General features: G+C 40.2%; 1 protein-coding gene and 1 pseudogene across 1 annotated transcript in view; both read left to right on the forward strand.

The window, feature by feature from the left end:
* IGFL4 (IGF like family member 4) overlaps positions 1 to 25,328 on the forward strand; it is a 199,082-nt gene that overhangs the window by 158,349 nt on the left and 15,405 nt on the right. The gene's annotated exons all lie outside the window — the stretch shown is intronic.
* LOC129467133 (uncharacterized) lies at positions 24,796 to 24,942 on the forward strand (annotated as a pseudogene).

Raw genomic sequence — 25,328 nt, forward strand, 5'->3', positions numbered from 1 at the left:
TAGAGAAGCCAAAGGGATAATCCGCTTTACGTATTTGCAAAGTCCATGGATAATCACAATGATGTTAGGAATCTCACACCCTCTCTGTGCTTCCAGCACCAAAAGAACAGAAGCTAGGTCAGTGAACAGGGAAGATGCATAGGTAGCAGTGTCAGGCAGCCAGGAAAGATAAGAGTGAAATGTATCCTGAAATCAAGAGTTTTGTTTTTACTTTTACATATTTCTGGGCATTTTAAGTTGACAACACCAGGATATTTATTATTTATATTTATTATAAATTATATTTATATAATGTATTTATATAAATAAAAATAATATATAAATATATAATATATAAATAATATATTTATATAAATACGTTATTTGTATGTTATATTTATATTTTATATAATATTATTTATATAAATACGTTATTTATATAAAGTAATGTATTTATATAAATAACGTATTTATATAAATATAAATAATATATTTATATTTACTAAATAAAACTAACCAGGAAAATGTATACAATTTGACCTAAACTTTTATGAGGATCAAGGAAGAACTAGAACCACGGAATAAATGTAAAAGGAAAGAGGTGTAAAAAAGGACTGCACAGTCCTTGGAGAAATGGCACATTCTAGATCTGGGACAGAAAATATACACGATGAATCTGGAACATCTTGTGCCAGAAAAGAAGTGCTGAAAATAACAATTACAATAATGATAAAACCCCACATTGATCACAATATGTCAAAGGGGCACAAGGGCCGACAGAAGAGCTCCCAGTGGCCAAAGCTGGAACAATTTGAGCAAGAAATGAATTCGGTGGTATTGGGTTATGACCCTACTGTGGTCTGAATTTTTGTGTCCCTCCAAGATTCACGTTGAAGCTTAATGCTCAGTGCAACAGTATTAAGAGGTAGGTTTACAGGAGGTGATTAGGCCACGAAGGCTCCTCCCTGGTGAGTGGGATTAGTGCCATTATAAAAGGCTGGAGGAAGTCTGTTCTTGTTTCTCCTTTCTGCCATGTGAAGCTACAGTGAGAAGATGTCATCTCTGAAGCAGAGAGCAGCCCTCACCAAACACTGACTCTGCAGGTGTTTGAAAGTTTGGACTTTCAAACTTTCGGAAACTGTGAGAGATAAATTTTTGTTGTTTATAAATTACCCAGTCTAAGGTATTTTGTTATAGCAGCAGGAATGGACTAAGATAAACCCAAAGTTTAAAATAAATATTCATGAGTTCCTACTGGTATAAATAAATGATTGAATAAATAAGTGGGGAGAACAGACAAATCTCCAATACAGAAGAATTCCAAGTAATGTATATAAATACAGTACCATCAAGGAAGGAAAGCCCAACTCCTCACTTTTTAAAATGCAGGCTGCAAATAATTGACCTGGTTCCAAAGAGTTCAATGTGGAAAGGGGAGAAACGGAGCAACTTTACACTGGAGAAAAATACCACATCAGCCAGGTAATCAGTGTCATAATCATCAGTGATAAATCATGTTGACAGTATCTCCTTGATAGGATGTGATAGAAATGGTACTTTACCTCTGTTATCTTGCTCCCCAAAACCAATAATGTCAGTCTAATTATTAGAGGGAAAAATCACACAGATTCCAACAGGGATATTCTACAACCTTACCAGCACCCTTCAGACCCTGGTAAGGATCTGAAGCATCTTGTGCCAGAAAATAAGCAAGTTCCTTACCAGTACTGCTCATAACTGTGAAGGTCATCAAAAACAAGGAAAAATCTGAGAAACTGTCACAGTCAAGAGGAGGCTAAAGAGACAGGACAACTAAATGCAATGTGTCCTGAATAGGATTCTGGAACAGAAAGAGAACATCTGGTGAAAATGAAGAAAACCTAGATAAACTATGGACTTTAGTTACTAACAGGGTATCAATATCCTTTCATTAATTATAATAAATATACTAACGTAAGAAGCTAAAAATAGGGAAGCTGGTTTCAAGGTATTTGGAAGCTTTTTATACTAGCTTCTTAATTTTTCTGTAAACCTAATGCTGTTCTAAATAATAAATTATTCTTTAAACTATTGAAAACTCTTTGTAAGTGGTAGGTTTAAGATAGCCACAAATTCTTTCTGTTCTTCCCATTGAAAGGTGGAATTGAATCCCTTCCTCTTCAATCTGGGCTTACCTTATGACTTCCTTGACCAGTAGAATGTGGTGAAAGTGCCTTGATTTCCATGTCAGGGACATGATTTTCATCAGCTTCTTGGATGAAAGAAGCTTGGCTTCTGTAATGGTTAATACTGACTGTCAGCTCGATTGGATTGAAGGATGCAAAGTATTGATGCTAGGTGTGCCTGTAAAGGTGTTGCCAAAGAAGATTAACATTTGAGTCAGTGGGTTGGGAAAGGCAGACCCAATGTTAATCTGGGTGGGCACCATCTAATCAGCTGCCAGCTTGGCTAGAATATAAAGCAGACAGAAAAACGTGAAAAGACTAGACTGTCTCAGCCTCCCAGCCTACATCGTTCCCCCATGCTGGATGCTTCCTGCCCTCAAACATCGGACTCCAAGTTCTCAAACATCAGACTCCAAGTTCTTCAGCTTTGGGACTCGGACTAGCTTCCTTGCTCCTCAGCTTGCAGACGGCCTACTGTGGGATCTTGTGATTGTGTGAGTTAATACTACTTAATAAACTCCCATATGTGTATATATACATACACATATATACATATGTAGATATACATACATTAATTATAATTAATTATAATAAGTATACATATACATATATGGGAGTTTATTAAGTAGTGTTAACTCACACGATCACAAGGTCCCACAGTAATAAGATGTGTGTGTGTGTGTGTGTGTGTGTGTGTGTATCCTATTAGTTCTGTCCCTCTAGAGAACCCTGACTAATACAGATTTCTTGGGAGGAAGCCCAAGTAGCCCTGTGGAGACACTAATATGAAGAGGAACTAAGACCCCCTAGCCAATTCCCTGGACTGAGCTCCCAAATGACACCCAGCACCAGTTTCTCAAGCACATAAATGAGCCATTCTGGAAGCAAATCCTCCAGGCTCAGTCAGGCCACCCTAGCTAACACTGTGTGAAGGAGAAATGAGCCTTCCCTACTGAGACATTCCCAAGTGATGTATTAGAGAAGGAAAGAAATGATGATTTTTTAAGCTACTGAGAAAGGAAGAATATGCCCTGTAATTATGTGCCATCAATCAAGTTTTTTCAGCAAAATCATTTTATGTGTTACAATAATTTGGCTTCTCATTACAAAAAAATACTTCAAGTCATTCTGACCATTCTATCTTTAAAGACTTCCAGTGTCCAGAAAAGAAGTTGAGATTGTGAGTCTACAATCCAGGATTGAGGATCCTGACTGCAGAAGAGAATGTGATGTCAGAGTGTTGAGATATTTGCCAAGTTCTTGAGAATGATCCCAGAATGATTCTCTGTCAGGAAAGTTCCAGGCAGCATGGACTGGGTGGAGGAGTGCTGTTACTCTAGTGTTAGTAGACACTGTACCAGTTCAGTCTCTGGCCATTTTTCTGGGCCACATAGGGTGTGGTAACTTTGTCTCCCTTTGGTTACAGGACCGTACCCATCACACAGAGGTCCTAGACCTGGTGCAGCACCTGGCCGGTTATCTTGTGGGTGATAGTGTTATTCTTCTAGGGCCCCAAGGCTTCCTATGAAACTACATGTATATAAGTCAGACATTATACCCTCAAGGGAGCCCCAGCTACATAATATTAAGAAAAGAAGGAACTCTAATTGCAATTACAAGAATAAGGAGGCCTATTAGGGCATCCTGATCATATCTGTAGTGAGTGTTCACTATCACTATCATGATAGTATTTTGTAGGTATCATTTAAAATACTTTTTAACCTGCCATTTTGAAATAATTTTAGATTTACAAAAATGTTGTAAAGCCAGTACAGAGATTTGATCTTTCACCCAACTTTGTCTAATGTTAAACATCTTAAATGATCCTAATACAATTATTGAAAGTAGAAAATTAATGTTGAATCTTCAGGCTTTATTTTAGTTTTGTTGGTAGTCCCCTCATGTCCACTTCCTGCTCCAGGATCCAATCCAGAATCTCACATTGCTTTTGATGGTGTCTCCTTTGCGCCCTCCCAACTGGGACAGTGCTTTGTGTTTTCTTGAGTCTGTATTTCTCTATTTGGTAACCATTAACTACAGGGTTTAACTCATGGCCAAAGGTATCTGCATCTCCCCCGATATCCAGAGCCCCTGCTCTGAACCACCTCCTTTATCTCTCTTACACACCAAGCCAACATTTTCTCTGCCCTAAGTCAACCCAGGGCCAGGTACCAGACAACTAGAGGCTGTCACTATATTTCACACCCTGCCAATATTATTCAAACTGACCAATTGTGGGCTGCATCTCCTGCCCTGTTCTGCCTTTCCCACAGAACACATCATAAGGGCTCTGGCCTAGGTTTTTCCTCATTCCTGCCTCTGTCTCCTGATCACACCTGGGGCTTCCCCACATGCCCCTGCTTGACATTCTGTGCCTCTCATTTCTACAGAAACTGTGAGTGACATTAAACGTTTTTCAATGGCATTGGCGTCTCCCTGTCATCACCTCCATTGACTAAAATCCCATGGGTATAAATGAGACAAATACTTCTTAAGACTTACCTCTCTGCTAAGCTTTGGATGGTCTAGAATGTGCATGTGCAGACCAGTCTTCATCCAGGAACTTTGGTCGACCCCACGTGGATTTGGGGGGCTCGAACTTCTTCACTGATGCCACGCCTAAGGGATTCCAGTTCCATCAGCCATCCAGAACCTTAGTTCTGCAGAACTGCTGTGCTATACTCAGATCCTTGCTACTTGCACTTCCGTTGGGAAACTGTCCCCAGGCAGAGTCCAAATATCCAGGTGTTCACTCTGTGACTTTACTTTCAGAGGTTGACATTTTATCCTGTCTTTGTTCACCACCTGAAAATAGTGACCTCATTTGGTTCATCCAGTTTTACAGTTGTCACTAGCAGGAAAAGTAGTCTCGTTGCAGTCACTGCCATTAATGGCTGTAAGTGGGAGCATCCTCACCTTCATTTTTTTCTGTTTTGAGACAGGGTCTCACTCTGTAGCCCAGGCTAGAATACAGTGGTGTCATCTCAGCTCACTGCAACCTCTGCCTTCCGAGTTCAAGCCATCCTCCCACCTCAGACTCCCGAGTAGCTGGGACTACAGGCATGTGCCACCTAATTTTTGCATTTTGTAGAGATGGAGTTTCACCATGTTGCCCAGGAGTTGCTGGTCTCAAATTCCTGGACTCATGTGATCCACCTGTCTTGGCCTCCCAAAGTGTTGGGATTACAGGCGTGAGCCACCGCCCCCAACCTCCTTACCATTTTTGAAGGCTATTTTAGAAAGGTCTGTTGACTGTTATTTTCTTTTACCTTTCTTTTTACCTCTGTAAAAATGTTATTCCACCACTTGAAATTATGAATTCATTCTGCTGGTGTCCGTGATCAGCAGACCAGGCTTACAGTTTCAGGAGTGCTGATTTCACACTACCTCCTGTCTAATGCAAGTCACCACTGTCTTTGTCTTACACTTCCCCATCCCCACTTCAATGAAGATTATTTATTTGGTTCCAGGACCACACCCATTTATTCGAGTGTTTATGTTTATTTGATATGAAACTTCTCCAGATCCCTGGATGGGAGAGAAGCAGAACTAACTAGTGATACTAGTGATATAAGAGGAGTACTGGAAACTAGAAAGAGGGTGGCCTTTCAGGGAAGAGTATTGTGCTTGCAGAGAGGCTGTGTCTTCTCCTTACCCCCAACATAGTCAAGGGAGAGGCAAATAAGACTTATGTCCTGATTCAGTGCATACTGAGCCCCTGAACTTTGCTGACTTGCTGGTGTGCCGCTGGCATGAGGGAAAGCACGTTGAGAGGGTTGGCTGAGCTAATACACACAGGCAGAGAAAAAAAAAAAAACAGGATCATGTCTTTTGAGTTCCTGATTCCTGAGAGTCATGGAAGGTGAATCCCATGCAGGCAAACAAACGCCATCTTGGGATTCTAGAGAGCATCATGAATGGAGGACCGCAGGCTTGTTGGGGGCTGTTCTCCTCTGGGCGAATATTGCAGACCTCTGGAGAGTATGGTGCCATGCCATCACCTGGGGTCACCCGGAAGATTTAGGCGATTCAATTTGAGGATGATTTGTTTTTCCCCCAAATACAAAACATCGACCAAGAAAAACCCTTCAAAACACTTTGCACACACCCAAAATAGAGTCCAGATGCTCTGATAAGGAGTATTTCAGGCCTACCCATGTAAGAGAGAGGGTGAAGCAGGTACTTCTGGCTCCATGAACTGCTGATGTGCCTCCATGTTTGAGAAGAGCTTTATTTTGACAAAATGTAGGACAGCTGATGAGCCTGTAGATTTGACTCTCTGATGTTGTACGTGAGGGTGCTTCTCCTTTAAATATCTGTATGGTCATCACTTTTCACCGAAGAGGGGATTGGGCATTTTGAGTTGGGTGATGGGTAGTTAGGTCAGCAGCTCTCTGGAACCTGCACAATCACACAACCATTAGTAACACCTCCAGAAATAAAATTCCTTTTTTTTTTTTAGTTATTAAAATCATTAATGCTTGGTATTGTGAGCATGCAAGAAAGAAAACAAGACTACAAAATGAAATAAGGGCTAGAATTTAAAGCCAATGTATAGGAAATGTTCTAAATTGTGCAAGTGATTAACAGCCAGATGTTCCCCTACGATTCCAAACATGAGTCTCCAGTGCCAAGTTCCAGCCCGAAGTCTGTTGGACTCTCAGAGAAAATGTAAAGTAACAAAAGCAGCCAAGACTTGCATGGCATCAGCTCTTATTTCTCCTTGAGTTTTTGTCCCGTGGATGTGAATCACTAAGAACACACGCATTCCTCAAGTTTTAGGAGATAAGGCAAAAAAAAAAAAAATCTTAGGGATTTGCTTCAATTCTTATTTGAGCTTTGTGGGATGCAAACATAGGAGACTAAAGCAGAAATAAGTATTGCTTCAGTAATCATGAGTCCACCCAGCTTAGTGAATAAAACAGGCGTTACCCTCCTAACCTTCCTGATAACAGGACTGTCTTGTTTGAAGTGTTGAGTCAGTGCATTTTACTGGCTGCCATTCAAAATATGTTTCAATTCTTAAAACTGAAACCCTGGACCTGTTCATTCTTGTTTATTGTTTTAGTTTGGGGATTTTTCCCTATGCATATGGCTCAGAGCATCCTACACAATTTGCTTCAGAATTTTCACATCTACTGCTATTGACTAAACACTCTAATTAAAGTGCCCAAATATGTACATACAAGAATATTTGTTGCAGAATTTTTAGAGTAAGGCTGAAATATTGCAAACAACCTACATAATTTTCAAAAAGAAGACAAATGAAGTAAATTACAATTTATCCATAAAATAGAAATCTAGGCAGCCGTGAGAATTATCTGTGGGCTACGTATCTACAGTAACCAAAACAGCATGGTACTCTCATAAAAACAGACACACAGACCAACGGAACATAATCAAGGACGTAGAAACAAACCCATACACCTACAGTTAACTGATTTTCAACAAAGATGCCAAGTACATACACTGGGGAAAAAAGTCTCATCGATCTCTTCATAAATGGTGTTGGGGAAACTGGATATCCATATGCAGAAGAGTAAAACTAGACCCCTATCTCTCATCATATACAAAAATCAAATCAAAATGGATTAAATACTTAAATCTAAGACCTGATCTATAAAACTAGTACAAGAAAACATCAGGGAAACTCTCCAGGACATTGGTCTGAGCAGGGATTTCTTGAGTAATATCTCACAAACACAAGAAACCAGAACAAAAATGGACAAATGGGATCACATCAAGTTAAAAAAGCTTCTGCAGGCCAGGCGCAGTGGCTCACGCCTGTAATCCCAGCACTTTGGGATGCCAAGGTGGGCGGATCACGAGGTCAGGAGATTGAGACCATCCTGGCTAACACAGTGAAACCCTGTCTCTACCAAAAATAAATAGAAAAAATCAGCCGGGCGTGGCGGTGGGGCCTGTAGTCCCAGCCACTGGGGAGGCTGAGGCAGGAGAATGGCGTGAACCCGGGAGGCAGAGCTTGCAGTGAGCGGAGATCGCACCACTGCACTCCAGCCTGGGTGACAGAGCGAGACTCCCTCTCAAAAAGAAAACAACAACAACAACAACAACAACAACAACAACAAAATAGCTGCACAGCAAAGGAAACAATGAAGTGAAGAGAAAACAACACACAGAATAAGAAAAATATTTGCAAATTACCCCTATGATGAAAAATTAGTAAAAAAAAGAAAAGAAAAGAAAAGAAAAATTAGTAACCACAATACATAAGGAGCTCAAACAACTTTATAGGAAAAAAAATAATAATCTGATCACAAAAATCAGTGAAAGATCTGAATAGACATATATCAAAAGAAGACATACAAATGGCAAACAGGCATATGAAAAGATGTTCAATATCGTTGATCTTCAGAGAAATGCTAATCAAAACTACAATGAGATGTCATCTCACCCCAGTTAAAATGGTTTATATCCTTAAGACAGGCAATAACAAGTGCTGGCAGGGATGTGGAGAAAAGGGAACCCTCATACACTGTTGGTAGGAATGTAAATTAATACAACCTCTGTGGAAAACAGTTTGAAGGTTCCTCAAAAAACTAAAAACAGAACTACCATGTGATCCAGCAATCCTACTGCTGGATATATACCCAAAAGAAAGGAAGTTAGTATATTGAAGAGATATCTGCACTTCCATATTTGTTGTAGCACTGTTCATAATAGCCAAAATTTGGAAACAACCTAAGTACCTATGGGGTACTTACACACAATGGAGTACTATTTAGTCATAAAAAAGAATGAGATCCTGTCATTTGCAACATGGATAGAACTGGCGGTCATGCTAAGTGAAATAAGCCAGACACAGAAAGACAAACATCACCTGTTCTCACTTATTTGTGGGATCTAAAAATCAAAACAATTGAACTCATGGAGATAGAGATTACAAGGATGGTTACTGGAAGCTGGAAAGGGTATGGGTGGTGGGGGGTGGCTAATGGGAAAGTGTATTGAGGGTAGGAGGGATGGTTAATGGGTACAAAAAATATAACAAATGAATAAGATCTAGTATTTGATAGCACAGCAGGGTGACTATAGTCAGTAATAATTTAATTCTACGTTTTTAAATAACCAAGAGTGTAATTGGATTATTTGTAACACAAAGGATAAATGCTTGAGGAGATGGAAACCCCACTCACATGATTATTATGCATTGCATGCTTGTATTAAAACATCTCATGTACCCCATAAATATGTACACCTACTATGTACCCACAAATATTAAAATTAAAAATAAGAATAAATATTTTGGCTTTTCTAGGTCCTATAACAAGAATCTGCATGTTAACTTCCAGGAAGAAAACAGCTGTTGGAATGTTTTTTTTGTTTTCAGATGGAGTCTCGTTCTGTCACCCAGCCTGGAGTACAGTGGTGCTATCTTGGCTCACTGCAACTTCCGCCTCCCGGGTTCAAACGATTCTCCTGTCTCAGCCTCCCAAGTAGCTGGGATTACAGGCACGTGCCACCATGCCTGGCTATGGATTTTGATTTTGATTGCACCAAATCTATACCTCATTTAAGGAGAATTATTTATTGAGGATATTGAGAAATCCAATCCATGAGCATGGAATAGCTCTCAGTTTATTTCAAAATTCTTGAATTTATTTCAGCAATGTTTTGTAACTGTCAGTGTTAAGATCTTGTACACTTTTATTAGATTTATTCCCAAGTATGGGTCTTTCCTGACCCATCTTATTTAATTGAATTCGGTTTACTTCCACTCAGTTCCTCAATTTGGCTATTGATGTTGAAGTCAATAAATATGGAGCATCTCCTCTGTGCAGGGCTCTGTGCTAGATGCAGAGTGTATGGCAAGACATTTCTATTATAGTGCAGGACATGAAATGGACATTAAAAGGCTAACTATCGAAATACTATCTCCTTTAAGGTACATGTAGGAAAAGTAAAGGTTTCAAATGGGAGTTGATAAAAGGGAACCTTGACAGAATCTGGGGAGTGAGTGAGTGAATGCTTCTAAGGAAGTACTCTTTGAACTGAGTTAGTGATGACATAAAAGAGGACAGAGGGATCGTGTGTGTGTGTGTGTGTGTGTGTGTGTGTGTTCTAAATGTTCTTTTGAATAGAGAAAAGGGAGGCTTTGGTGATAGCTCTGGAGGGCATCTGTAATGATTGCAGTGAATTTAAATAATAGAGTAAGTGCCCAATCACTCCATGCCAATTCAGGGCTTGTATTCACTTTGCTGAACTACTAGCTCCAAGCTCTTTCTACCACAATAAAAATAATCACACATGAGTAAAGGCCGCTCTTAATTAAAGGCAAGGATGCTTGACCAAACTTGGATTCAAGGCCCATCTTAGGCAGGTTAGAATCCTTCCTAAGACTTAAGGGGATGGAGGCCCCTCTCAGTAAAGTCCTTCTCTATGTGCTAAGAACAGGTTTGGCACTACAGGATGTTAAGTGCTATTCTCTTTGGATTAATCTGCCTTGCACTCTTTGCTGATGGCTGTGGGTGACAGGATTAGGCATGTACAGGATCATGGGACAATCGGACATGGGGAACTTTTCTTCTCCCCAAAGGGAGAAACTTGAGAGCTGATGGGACTGCTGGAAAAGATTCCTTCGCAATCAAGAAGGGGCGGCCTAAACTTTTGATTCAGTGTGGCTGCAATGGGTGAGTCTTTCTCTGGCCTCCCTGAGTTCTTCGCCTTCCCTACCCTGCCACAGGCAATGCTTTTCTCCCTTTCTCTCCTTTCTCTTTTCTGTTACTCAGGACAACTGTCTGCTCCTTCATCTTGCCCAGAGACCATATGTTGAAAGATATCCTTGGGAGCTTAACCTTGTAACCATATGGCAGTACTTTCTCCTGGCTGTAACTTCCAGGGAACATGAATTTAGGGGTTCATATCACAGTTAACTCTAAAAACTATCTTGAGCACTTAAAAGCCTGTGCAAGTTCAAAATTGGCTGCTCTAGGCTCCTTCTGGGAAAAGCAGCAGAAACTGCTCAGTGCTGTTGCTCAGTGCTGTAGCTCAGTAGATAAGGCTGTGCCATTCTCCAATGGTGGCCCGGGGTTCAATCCTGGCTTAGGGAATCAGTGCTTTCTGGTTTGATATCTGTGTGACCTTTACCATTTGTTGATTCTTTTCGCCTCCACCAACCATCTTGGATTTTCCTTTCTCTGAGGATCTGGAAGGTTTTCCTTTGGTAAAGTTCAAAAGCCAGAAATATTGGCAGTTTGGCCTGGCTAAAGTTGGGTAATAAGAAATTTTAAAGGATTTTTTAAGAGCACTATGGTTAAAAGTCAGCTTATTCAAGTTCTAACATCGTGGAACTCCTTGGGGAAAACAGGAAGCACTACAGACCACATTTTGGGAAAAACCTGTTTTCCTCATGAAACCCTAGGAATTAAAAGTGGATAGATTCCTCTCAAAATTGAAGACTTTGTTCTGTTTTGCACTGTGTTATGTGATGGTTTTGATTTGGGGATTTTGATTTGATTTGCATTATGAGAGAACTTTGGTGTGTAATAACTAGATAGGAAATATACTTTGGTAAATAACTAATGGCAGTTGTTTGGGAATATATGGCTCTTTGCTTTTTTTTTGGATCAGAAAAGCATGCTCTTGACCACCTAAAAAGTATGGAAATGCCCTTTCCCCCCACCCAGACATAAGACTCCTATGGGGGATGGGTTAATCACAGAATGGGCTGATTGACTTTGGGTTGCCTAGCAATTAAATGCATGGTAAAATTATTGCACTGTCTTGTTCTATAGCATTTCTTTTTTTGGGGATCCAGGACCTGGTATAAAAATGAGGCCCTTAATTTTTGGGGATCTGTTTTTGCCTTCCAGCTGTGCCTGCTTGTTAGGCTGTAGAAACTGCATGCTTTCCTGGCCCTGTTCCTCCAAAGGCTCCACCCTGCCAGTAATCCAATTAACAAACTGGCAAATGAACAATCTTACCACTACTGGATCTTCTTCTGTCTGTCTGTGTATTTACATGTGTTGTGTGTAATGTTTATATAAAAGAGCTTTAATTAATTGGTTTAAAAATAATAAGAGCTTAAATCAAATATTTTCTCAGAAAAACAACAACTATAATGCCTTTTAGTTCATGTGACTTATGTAATCTTCAGGAAAAAATAGTTTTACTTGCAAGGTGTATAAAAAAAGTGAAATGTGTTTTTGGTAAAAGATTATAAGAAGGCATGGGAATGTGGATTGTTTTTGCCTAGATTAAAGGGTGGAAGGATTATTTTAAGTTTTAAGATAGAATAAAGCTGAAGGTTTAAGCAAGTTGTGAAAGGTTTGTGAAAAATTGATCTTGTGAAAGAAATTCTGTGTATGAACATGTTGGCTAAAGTTAAAGGGGTATTACTCAGTTTTTCCATGAATTGAACATTGGAATAAAAGCACAAAAGGTTTATCTTAGAGCACTGATCTGCTCTTTAAAGAAAATCTGTTAAGGGTTAATAAAAAGTTTACGAGAATCTTGCCTTATGGTCAAACTGATTAAGGTTAAATAGATTTGTCTATAAAATTTTATTAAGAATTAGGTTTAACATTAATAGTACACTAATGCAAAGGCAACATTTGGCTTATTTGGTACAAAAATCATACAAGAAACACTGTCAAATATGAAATGATGTTTGGCTTTCTTTGGGCTGTATTTGTGTAAATATGTATTGGTATGTGTTCCCAAATTATGAGAAACTCTTATTATTCTAATATAACTTAGTGTACATTATCAGTAATAATTATAATTGTTATGTTAAATTATTGTGTGCCACAAGGTAACCAAATATCTTTGTCAATCATATCTTTGACTATGGCTGTCCTAAGACTTTATGTCATCCACGGATCATTGTTTTCTTGTTTTAATCCTCTTCAAAAGGTGGTTTATAATCAGCTATAGGACTCTAGCAGATGTTCTTAAATGCAGGTTTTCTGATAACTTTGGAGACTGTGACATTAGAATAAGGGAAAAAACTTTCAGGACTCTCATGGAGAGCTGAAATGTTCATGAATATCAAACAGAACAGAAGTTATCTGTATGGACTGAACTAATACAGGACTGAAGTAATCTTTTTTGGCTTTTTGCTTAAAATGTTGCAGATCCTTTGTTTTGTTTTTCAGAGTCAAGGAAACTTTTCTCTTGAGCTATTGACAGCTTAACTCCTGTGAACAAAATTTGGAGCATATTTGTTTCTGTCTGCCTGATTTCTCCAAAATTTGGAAACTAATTGTGAGTATTCTTAACTTATAGCAATAGTTATTTGCATAAGTACAATAAGAATCTGTTTTCTTTTGCAAACGGACACAACTGGAGAAACTGGTGATTTTACCAAAGCTTTGACTGGAATCGTGTGTTTTCCTTTAAGGAATCAAACTTGACTTATAAAGCCAATAAAAGCCCCTTGGGAAAACTGGCCTCATGCCTTGTCTACACAGTCCCTGTACAGGGTTCTCGACCTGTGGTAAGTAAAGAATGTCACTTTCTGAGGAGCGCCTCTGCCCAGCCACCCATCGCCTGGGAAGTGAGGAGCGCCTCTGCCCGGCCACCCATCGTCTGGGAAGTGAGGAGCGCCTCTGCCCGGCCGCCCCGTCTGGGAAGTGAGGAGCGCCTCTGCCCGGCCACCCATCGTCTGGGAAGTGAGGAGCTCCTCTGCCCGGCCGCCCCGTCCGGGAAGAAGTGAGGAGCGCCTCTGCCCGGCCGCCCCGTCCGGGAAGAAGTGAGGAGCGCCTCTGCCCGGCCACCCCATCTGGGAAGTGAGGAGCACCTCTGCCCCGCCGCCCATCGTCTGGGAAGTGAGGAGCGCCTCTGCCCGGCCACCCATCGTTGGGAAGTGAGGAGCGCCTCTGCCCGGCCGCCCCGTCTGAGAAGAAGTGAGGAGCGCCTCTGCCTGGCCGCCCTGTCTGGGAAGAAGTGAGGAGCGCCTCTGCCTGGCCGCCCCGTCTGGAATGTGGGGAGCGCCTCTGCCCGACCGCCCCATCTGGGAGGTCTACCACGGAGGCCAAAAGCAACGTGGGGGCTGGACGTGGTGGCTCACACCTGTGGTCCCGGCACTCTGGGGGGCCGAGGCGGGTTGATCACTTCAGGCTAGGAGTTCGAGACCAGTCTGGCCAACATGGCGAAACATATGAAAAGTACAACAGACAAACCAACCAACCAACCCAGTGACAACAAAACAGGTCTACCCTGGAGTCACACTCTAATTTTTTCCATTTTCCTCCCTTTCTGATCCTTTATCCCACTTTCTTTTTCTTCCTCTTCCTTCTCCTTCTTCTTTGTCAAATAGAGGATTGAGTTATTATCACTGATCCATATAAAGTCCCTCTCTCATTTATTTTAATTCCCACCCCCCATTTCTATTCCCCGTCTTCCCATGTGCAACCTTCCTAATATGTTTGATACGTATCTTTTTGTTTGTATGTATTTTTAGAAAATGTTTATTGTGTGCAAAAAAATTAAAAAAAAAATTTTTTTTAAAAGGAGAAAAAAAAAAAAAAAAGAATGTCACTTTCTGATTGGCCCAGGAGCCCCAGGTTATCTTGGGACCTCAAGAGGAGAGGAATTTACCCAACTCAGGTATCTGAGGGTGCAAACTCACAGCTGGGCTCAGCTTTTAAAGTCTTACCTGAGATTCATTTTATGAAACACGGTTCCATCAAAGTCAATTTTAAAAGCCTCTGTGAAAAATAATTATTATTGCTGCACTTTATACAAATAATTAGGCCAAGTATAATAAAGCAAATTGGTTTTGCCATGATTTGTCTTTAGTAATACATGGGAGACTGGAGAGAGAAAAATTATGTTTCAAGAACTATGGTACACCTGTTATTAGATTCTAATCTCATCAGTTGATTTTGAGGGTTTTTTTCTGAGATTTAGACTGACTGCTTATTCCTGTGAGCCAACCAGTGATCTCTGGTTGCAGTTCAGAATAAACAAGAAAGACAGATACCACCTTTTGTCAGAACTCGGAGTTACAAGTAACCCTCACCATAACTATGCTTTCTGAGCTCCTCTCTACCCTGAATACAAGAGACACTAATAGTTAGGCAGGAATATCATTGCCCCTATTCAGCCTAAAGAAGTTACAGAATATGGATCTTCATCCTTCCACAACCCTTAGGATTAAGAGTTGCCTTGTAAAAGGGAGGAGGGAAATGTCAGAAACATTTGAATCAGAACAACTCCACCTTGAATAGGGGCTGGGTAAAACAAAGCTGAGAACTTCTGGGTTGCATTGCCAGATGGTTAAGGTATTCTAACTCACCGGATGAGGTAGGAGGTCAGAACAAGATACAGCTTGCCGATAAAACAGGTTGCAATAAAAAAGCCAGCCAAAACCAAGATGGCAACAAAAGTGACTTCCAGTTGTCCTCACTGCTCATTATATGCTAATTATAGTGTATTAGCATGCTAAAAGAAACTCCCACCCATACCATAACAGTTTACAAATTCCATAGCAACATCAGAAAATTACCCTATATGGTCAAAAAATGGGAGGAACCCCCAGTTCTGGGAATTGCCCACTCTTTTCTTGGAAAATTCATGAATAATTCACCCCTTGTGATATGATTTGGCTGTGTGTAGCCTAGGGACTTGATATCCCGCATCCCAGCTGCTCTAGCCGTAGATAAAAAGGGCCAAGGTACAGCTGGGGCCTTGGCTTGAAAGGGTGCAAGCTCAAAGCCTAGGCAGCGTCCACATGGTGTTGAGCCTGCAGGTGCACAGAGGTCAAGAATTGAGGTTTGGGTATCTCCGCCTAGATTTCAGAGGATGTAGAGAAACGCCTGGATGTCCAGTCAGAGTCAGAAGTTTGCTTCAGGAACAGCGCCCTCATGGAGAACCTTTGCTAGGGCAGTGAAGAAGGGAAATGTGGGCTTGAAACCCCACACGGAGTCCCCACTGAGGCACCGCCTGGTGGGGCTGTGAGGAGAGGGCCAGCGTCCTCCAGACCCCAGAATGGTAGATCCACCAACAGCTTGCATTGTGCACCTGGAAGAGCCATAGACACTCAACACCAGGAGGGAAAGCATCCACAAAGACGCAGAGGCAGAGCTGCCCAAGACCATGGGAACCCACCTCTTGCAGCATGACTTGGATGTGAGAAATGGTGTCCAAGGAGATAATTTCAGAGCTTTAAGACTTGGCTGCCCTGCTGGATTTCTAACTTGCATGGGGCCTGTAGCTCCTTCATCTTGGCCAATCTCTCACATTTGGAATGGGGGTATTTACCCGATACCTGTACCCCCATTGTATCTGGGAAGTAACTAAGTTGCTTTTGATTTTACAGGCTCCTAGGTGGAAGGAACTCACCTTGTCTTAAATGAGACATTGGACTATGGACTTTTAAGTTAATGCTGAAATGAATTAAGAATTTGGGGGACTGTTGGGAAGGTATGATTGGTTTTAAAATGTGAGAACATGAAATTTGGGAGGGGTTGGGGGAAGAATGGTATGGTTTGGCTGTGTCCCCATCCAAATCTCATCTTGAATTGTAGCTCCCATAATTCCCACCTGTCATGGGAGGGATGCAGTGGGAGGTAATTAAATCATGGGGACGGGTCTTTCCCATGCTGTTCTCATGGTAGTGAATAAATCTCAAGAGATCTGATGGTTTTATAAATGAGAGTTCCCTTGCACAAGCTCTCTCTTTGCCTGCCACCATGTAAGATGTGGCTTTGCTCCTCCTTGTCTTCCACCATGATTGTGAGGCCTCCTCAACCAGGTGAAACTGTGAGTCAATTAAACCTCTTTATCAATTAGCCAGTCTTGAGTGTGTCTTTATTGGCAGCATGAGAACGGACTAGTACACCTTGTTTATCTTATAATCAAGAAATAACCATAAAAATGGACAACCAGCAGCCCTCGGGGCTGCTCTGCCTATGGAGTAGCCATTCCTTTATTCCTTCACTTTCTTAATAAACTTGCTTTCACTTTAAAAAATAATAAATATTATTACACATGAATGTTAGCATGGCTGATTTATGGGGAACTAAAATCGTATCCATTGATGTTCCTGGTTACAAAAAGTTTCAACTTCCCCTTCACAGCCAACTCAAATCCAGTTATAAACCACAGCTATATTTTGGTGTATTCTTTCCTCAGCACTGAGGAAAAATGTGGTTAATATTTTTTACTCTAAAAATGAGCCTCTCTTGCCCTCTCGAGACTCTTAAGCTTAAGAGTCCACTACCTCCCTGCCCCACAAGAAAAAAACATAAGAAAATAAAAGAAGAAGTATTTCTTATTTTCTATATTTAAGTCTCAAGGTTTTTAATATTTTGAGACTGATTCTTTAGCATTTTTAATGGATACTTGTTACTACGTAAGTTGAAAGAAAAGTCAAAGTTCTCATATTCAGATGTACTTTTGGTCATTTGGATCAAATCCTTGGAGATCTTCACATATTTTCAAATTTTGCTACCTTATTATCCAGAAAGGAAGAAAATAACAGCCTTTGGGACTCTGAAGCCTAAGACAAAGAGTGTGCACATGATCAAAAGTGAGTGACTGGAGTGTATGGGGAGAGAAGAGGGTCAGGTCAAAGGTTTCAGGAATTTGTGTCCTCCTTCGGTGAGATCTTACAGGGAGTCTTACGCAAGGAACATGCTGGAGGAATAGCAAGTTGAGAAATGACTGTAATGGGCTCCATTTCAGTCTTCTGTGGCTGTGTAGATCTAAAAAGAATTCCAGCTCAAAGGGAGGACTTGCCTGGACGGGCTTGCAGCCCTGGGTGGAAATATTTCATTGCCTTTGATTCCTGACTCCTCCTCGTCTCTCTCTGTATCTATTGTGTATTCATGGGCTGGCAAGCATCCAACAATTCTTGGCCACCAAACCTCACCCATGTCACTATTTTTCCAATTCATCAGGAGGCATCTCCAAAATGTCACAGCAGACAGTAAAACTCCAGGGGATCCCTGGATACATAGGGAGCGAGTGGAGGAGATCCTTGCCAGGGCACATTGATGCAGTACAAGATGGAATTGGAGAAGAATTGAAATGCCTAATTCCAGAATGAGCCTCCTGAGGTGAACTTCATATAAGGGACTCTCTAATTAGCTGTCCAATGGAACTTTCTGCAATGATCAGAATGTTCTGTATCTGAGATGTCTAATGTTGTAACCACTAGGAAATATGGCAGTTGAGCACATGAAATGTGAACAGTGCAGCTGAGGAATTGAATTTTTCATGTTATTTAATTTCAATTAATCTAAAGTTAAACCACATGGTGTAGCACAGCCTTAGTTTAGTTAATATTCCCTATTCTGCAAGTCCTATTGATTGCATGTGGAAAGTTCAAGGTTGAAAGGTGGTGTTACCATTTATGCTGCCTTTATATAAAAACTAAATTGGGTTGGGTATGGTGGCTCATGCCCATAATGCCAGCACTTTGGAAGGCTGAGGCAGGCAGATCACTTGAGGTCAGGAGTTTGAGATCAGACTGGCCAACATAGTGAAACCCTGTCTCTACTAAAAATACAGAAATTAGCCGGGCATGGTGGCGGGCACCTGTAATCCTAGCTACTCGGGAGGCTGAGGCAGGAGAATCACTTAAATCCAGCAGGCAGAGCCTGCAGTGAGCTGAGATCATGCCACTGCACTCCAGCCTGGGTAACAGAATGAGGGAGACTTCGTCAAAAAAAAAAAAAAAAAAGACTAAACTGAGTGCTCACAAAATTTTTTGCTGTAAAATTAAATTTTTACCATTCGGCTGTAAAATATTGAGAACAAACTGTAAATATCTATGATTCTACATTCTGATCTTTGCAAGTATATCTAAAGTTCTCTTTCCACTTACAAGGACCAGAACTGAAGGATGAAATTAATGATGTAGTGTTTTTTTCAATATAGGTAGACACTAATAAGCAAATTCAAATGAAGAGCTTTGACCTCATTTCAAAAGACTGGAAAATTTGTGGCCACAGTGTTGAATGGAAATATTCTAGTTAAGATGGGTGTGATAAGATCATGGGAGGTATTCAAGATTCAATCCAGCCATGGGAGGCTAGGCTAGCAAAACATGCAATGACAGATCAAAGAAAACACGTTACTGAAGATTAGCATGGTGGCACACACCTGTCCTGGCTACCCGGGAAGCTGAAGCAGGAGAAACTGTTGAACTCCTGAAGTTAGAGGCCAGCCTGGGCAACACAGTGAGACCCTATCTGGAAAAGAACAGAAAAGAATTGAAATGAAAAGAAAACATTACTGAGAACAAATCTGCTGTTATCAAATGCCATTCCCAGCAAGGCATGTTACTTTACATGAGGTGACTTCACAGTCACAGGTGAGAGCCTGGCAGAACTAATTTGATGACCTTTACCAAGTTTTACTTACTGCTCCCCTGGTTCATAGGGGACACATACAGCAGTTCTCTTCATTTCCCTTTTGAGAGAAACTGCATTTCCCTCCTTAGTCACCAAGACACCAAAGATGTCCAAGTTGGCTATAGTCTCTCTTCAAGTGGCCCTATAAATACCCATACTGAAGGATGATAAGGGGATGTATTGATTTGGCAACCACATCAGCAATAGCTCCAGGGCTGATTTCCTCCATTTCAAATTTTGTTATTGAAGACAGAAGGCCATCTTCCTTTATCTTCCAACTTTGAAGACTATAGATCTTCTATTCCTTTATCTCTAGGCTACTCCACTGTTTTCCTCACATTCATCTTCCCTTGGAACCCTCAGGTTTTTACTTTCTGTTTGAGATTACAGAGGCTCAATTTTTTAGGTAGTAGGTCCTTGAGGTATTTATGTCTTTGTTTATTCTTTGGTGTGGGCATCATATGAAAAAAAATGGCTTTTGAGGTATTATTGAGAAAGTAGATATGAAAGTACACCACAAAAGACCTCAAAAAGCCAAAGCAATCTTGAGTAAAAAGAACAAAGCTGGAAGCATCACACTACCAGACCTCAAAATATACTACAAAGCTGTTGTAACCAAAATAGCATGGCACTGGCATAAAAATAGACACAGAGACCAATGGAATAGAACAGGAAACCTGAAAATTAATCCAAGTATCTATAGCCAACTGGTTTTGACAAAGGTGCCAAGAACACTCATTGGGGAAAGGACAGTCTCTTTAATACATACTGCTGGGGAGACTGAATATCCATATGTAGAACAATGAAACTAGACTCCCATAGATCACCCTATACAAAAATAAATTCAAAATGATTCAAAGATTTACATGTAAAACCTGAAACTACAAAACTTATAGTAGAAAGCAGGGAAAATGCTTCAGGATATTGGTCTGAGAAAATATCTTATGAATAAAACCTCAAAAGCACAGGCAATGAAAGCAAAAATAAATAAATGGGATTATATCAAAATAAAAGGCCTGCACAACAAAGAAAACAATCAACAGGGTGAAAACATGACTTATAGAATGGAAGAATATTTGAAAACTATTCATCTGACTAGGGATTAATATCCAGAACATACAAGAAACTCAAACATCTCAATAGCAAAAACAAACAAAGTCATTTTAAAATGGGCAAATGATCTGAACAATTTCTCAAAAGAAGACATAAAAGTGGGCAACAGATATATGAAAAAACTACTCAACATCACTAATCATCAGGGAAATGCAAATTAAAACCATAATGAGGTATCATCTCACCTGAGTTAGGTTAGCTATTATCAAAAAGATAAAAAAATAATGCTGGCAAGGATGCAGAGAAAAGGGAACTCTTATACATTGTTGATTAGAATGTAAATTAATACCACCACTATGTAGAACAGTATGGAGGTTCTTTAAAAACTACAAAAACAACCACTATATCATCCAGCAATCCTACTACTGGGCATTTATCACACACAAAAAAGGAAATCAGTGTATCTAAGAGACATCTGCACCTCCATGTTTACTGCAGTACTATTCACAATAACCAAGATATTCAATCAACCTAGGTGTCCAACAGCAGACGAGTGAATAAAGAAATTATGGTATATAATCCCAGCACTTTGTGGGGCTGAGGCAGGTGGATCACAAGGTCAGGAGATCAAGACCATCCTGGCTAACACGGTGAAACCCTGTCTCTACTAAAAATATAACATTAGCCGGGTGTAGTGGCACGCATCTGTAGTCGCAGCTACTCTGGAAGGCTGAGGCAGGAGAATCACTTGAAACCGGCAGGCGGAGGTTGCAGGGAGCCGAGATCATGCCACTGCACTCCAGCCTGGGTGACAGAGCGAGACTCCATCTCAAAAAAAAAAAAAAAGAATAACAACAATAATGCAAGGCATAAGAGTGTAAATGGAATTAAAGCATTCTGAGGTTCTAGCAATATTGGGTAGTGGTAAAAGAAATATTTTGTTTTAGAATACCATAGTTCCCCTTATCCAGAGTGTCACTTTCCTGGTTTCAGATACAATTAACCATAGTCCAGAAATGTTACATACAATAATATATTTTGAGAGAGAGAAAGAGAGACCACGTTCACATAACTTTTATTACAATATGTTGTTATGATTGTTATATTGCATTATTAGTTATTGTTATTTTACTATGGGTAATTTTTTTTGGCAGACAAGGATTTTAAAACATCTATTATAAATGTGTTCAGGAATAAAAAATAACATGAACGTAGAAGCTATTGATATAAAAGACATGAAAAAAGAACCAAATGGAATTTTAGAGGTGGAAAAGAAGCAAAAATGAAAAATCTACTGAATATAATTGTATTAGTCAGTGTTTTCCAGAGAAACAGTATCAACTATGGGTAATTTATAAATAAAACTTTATCATAGGTATGAATGTATAGAAAAAAAAAACTACATATAGAGTTCAGTACTATGCAGTGTCAGACATCCACCAAGGATCTTGGAACTTATCCTCCTTGAATAACAGGGAACTAGTGTAAGTCAATGATACATTTTTTTATCTTAAAGGGCAAAAGACTAATACGAATGTATAACTAAAATGTTGAGTGGAAAATCAGAATATTAAAAATTTATAAAGAAGGTATTAATTGAAGGAAAACGAAACAAAAGAAGTGGGTAGGGCTTTTTAAAAATAAGAAAAACGTCAGATATAAACCCAAACTCAGTAGTAATTAAAGGCAGATGAGTGGGAATGACGAATAGGCAGAGAATAGAACGTCTTTAGGGCAGTGCAAATACTCTATGTGAGACTCTAATGATGGATATCTGTCATTATGCATTTCTCCAAACCCATAGACTTGGTACAAGACCAAGGGTGAACCATAATATAAACTATGGACTTTGGGTGATTATGACGTGTCAGTATAGGTTCATCAATTGTTCACAGCTATACTCTTCCGGTGGAAGTTGTTGATTATAGAGGAGGCCATGCATTCGTGGGATCAGGGGGTATATGAGAAATCTCTGTACCTCTGTTTCAATTTTGCTGTGAACCTGAAACCGCTCTGAAAATATAGTCTTAAAAAAGAAAAAGAAAACCAAATTGACTAAATAATTTAAATAAAATTCTAAGATTTTAAGGTTGAATTTTTAAATATTCTGGCCAGCCACGATGGCTCATGCCTATAATCCCAGCACTTTGGGAGGCTGAGGTAGGAGGATCATTTGAGCCCAGGAGTTTGAGACCAGCCTGAGTAAAATAGTCTCTACCAAAAAAAGAAAAATTAATTAGCCGGGCTTGGTGGCACATGCCTGTAGTCCCAGCTACTCGGGAGGTTGAGGCAAGAGGATCGCTTTAGCCTGGGAGGTCAAGGCTACATTGAGCCCTGATTATGCACGCCACTGCACTCCAGCCTGGTGACAGAGTGAGACCCTGTCTCAAATAAAAGATAAAAATAAAAATAAAAAAATAGTCTATGCTGCTTATAAGAAACACACATTACATGGGAGGCTTCAGAAATATTAAAAGTTGATACTTAGAAAAGATACATAATACAAACACTCCCAAAAGAAAGCTGCAGGAGCAATTCAAATACCAGAGTAGGCTTTGTTGTAAAAGGCATTACTAGAGATAAAACAGGAAAAATAATAATGACACAAATGACAACCCAAAATCAACATATAACAATCATAAATCTGAATGTAACTAACAACATGGTTTCAAAAAAAAGTAAATGGAATGAAACAGAAATAAATTTACAATAGTGGAAGACTTTAATACATTTCTCAGAATCATTTACATAATAAGGAGATTTTTTTAAATTAGTATGGGTTTAAAAACTGAACAATGCAACTAACACATGTGACCAAATAGACAGATAGATGGATAGACAGATGATGATAGATAGATAGATAGATAGATAGATAGATAATACATATATATATATATATATATGTGCCAACAACGGTAGAACATATGTTCCTCCCAAGTCTACATAGAAATGGAATATTTGCCCAAAATTGATTATATGTTGAGTCATGAAGAAAGCCTCAGCTTTTAGAAAATCAACATTATGAAAAATATGTTCTCTGGGACTTCCAGTTTCTGGTCTGGCAAGTAAAGAGCTTAGAAGTTATCACTCCATGTTAACAAGTAAAAGACTGAACAAAGTGGAAAGTCAACAACTCTCGGATCTATTAGAGAAGGGAGATCACAGGGCAAACCACTGCCCCAAGGTTTGGAGAGATGGACTGGAGGATACAGAGAATCAGAACTCTGCAGCAGAAACCTCGTTGGGAACCAGTAAAGAGTTTAGAAAAACCTAAACTACAATGAATGAATTAGTGGAGTCTTAGTGTGGACAAGCCTGAGAGTCAAAAACTCCAGGGCGCCCAATCTAAGGGGAGCCTCTGTCCTCTTCTGAGCTTTGCCTCCAAGAGCCCTACCAGGTTCTCATAGTGAATATTGGAAAAAAAACAAAACCTCTTTATGTTTCTGGTGGAAGGAAGAGGTGTTGACAAAACAAATAAAAAATCAAGCTTTAAGAGAATTAAAGTTAGTTTTATTCAGAAGTCTTACTGAGGACTATAGAGGGAGGTTCACAGCCCAGGAGCAGTTCTTTTAGACTGTTCCAATGCAGTATGTCCACTCACAGTTTTATACACAGGTGGTGAAGATTCAGTATGTGCAAAATCATGTGAAAGTTTGGGTGTAAGAGTACATCTGGTTATAGATTAAAGCATACTTGGTTGTAGATTGTAGACGCATAGGCACCAGCCCTGTCAGACATGATCTTATGTGCAGGAACAGGCAAAGCTAGGGTCACTTACCCTTTAAGGCAGTGGCCCCCAACTGCTTTGGCACCAGGGGATGGGGCTGGGGGAGGAGATGATGATTTCCAGATGAAACTATTCCACTTCAGATCATCAGGCATTAGATTCTCATAAGGGACGCACAACCTAGATCCTTCACTTGCACAGTTCTATAAGAATCTCAGGCACCACTGATCTGACAGGAGGCAGAACTCAGATGGTAATGGTCACTCGCCCCTGCTCACTTCCTGCTGTGAAGCCCGGTTCCTCACAGGGCACGGCTGGTTCTGGTTTGCAGCCTAGGGGTTCAGAACCCCTGCTTTAAGGAAGAAAGTCACTCAGGCAAGGGATGTGCAGGAGCCTGTGCTCTATTCTGTTTTGTTCCAAGGCATTATTCCAGAGACATGCATCTCATCACAGAGTCAGAAGTTCAAGCAGAAATTAGAAAACATGGTTTTTAATGCTCATTACTTTGTCTCACAGGGAAAACAACAGTTCTGAAATGCAAAGAGCATCGTCAGGTGGGATCATTCTTACCTGTTCATCCTTTTTGGAGGGTGGATTAGAAGATGATGATTGTCCAGGTGAGGTGGCTCATGCCTGTAATCCCAGCACTTCGGGAGGCCAAGGCGGGCAGATCACCTGAGGTCAGGAATTTGAGACCAGCCTGGCCAAAATGGCAAAACCCCACTCTACTAAAAATACAAAAATTAGCCAGGTGGGGTGCCACACACCTGTAGTCCCAGCTACTCGGGAGGCTAAGGCAGGAGAATCATTTGAGTTCAGAAGTCAGAGGTTGAAGTGAGCCGAGATTGCAGCACTGCCCTCCAGCCCGGGTGACCAAGAGAGATTTCACCTCAAAAAAAAAAAAAAAAAAAAAAAGAATATGATGATTGGAGTTCTTGTAATACATGATTAACATCTCTGCATAATCATAATGACCAACACCCTGATTGCTCCTACCTAATATTCCCTTAAAAAAATGTTAAAAGAAAAAAGTGAAATACACAGAGCATTCTGTTCTGCTTAACAAGCTCTACTCAACAA

This window comes from Symphalangus syndactylus, chromosome 17, assembly GCF_028878055.3.
Source record: "Symphalangus syndactylus isolate Jambi chromosome 17, NHGRI_mSymSyn1-v2.1_pri, whole genome shotgun sequence".
Classification (NCBI taxonomy): Eukaryota; Metazoa; Chordata; class Mammalia; order Primates; family Hylobatidae; genus Symphalangus; species Symphalangus syndactylus.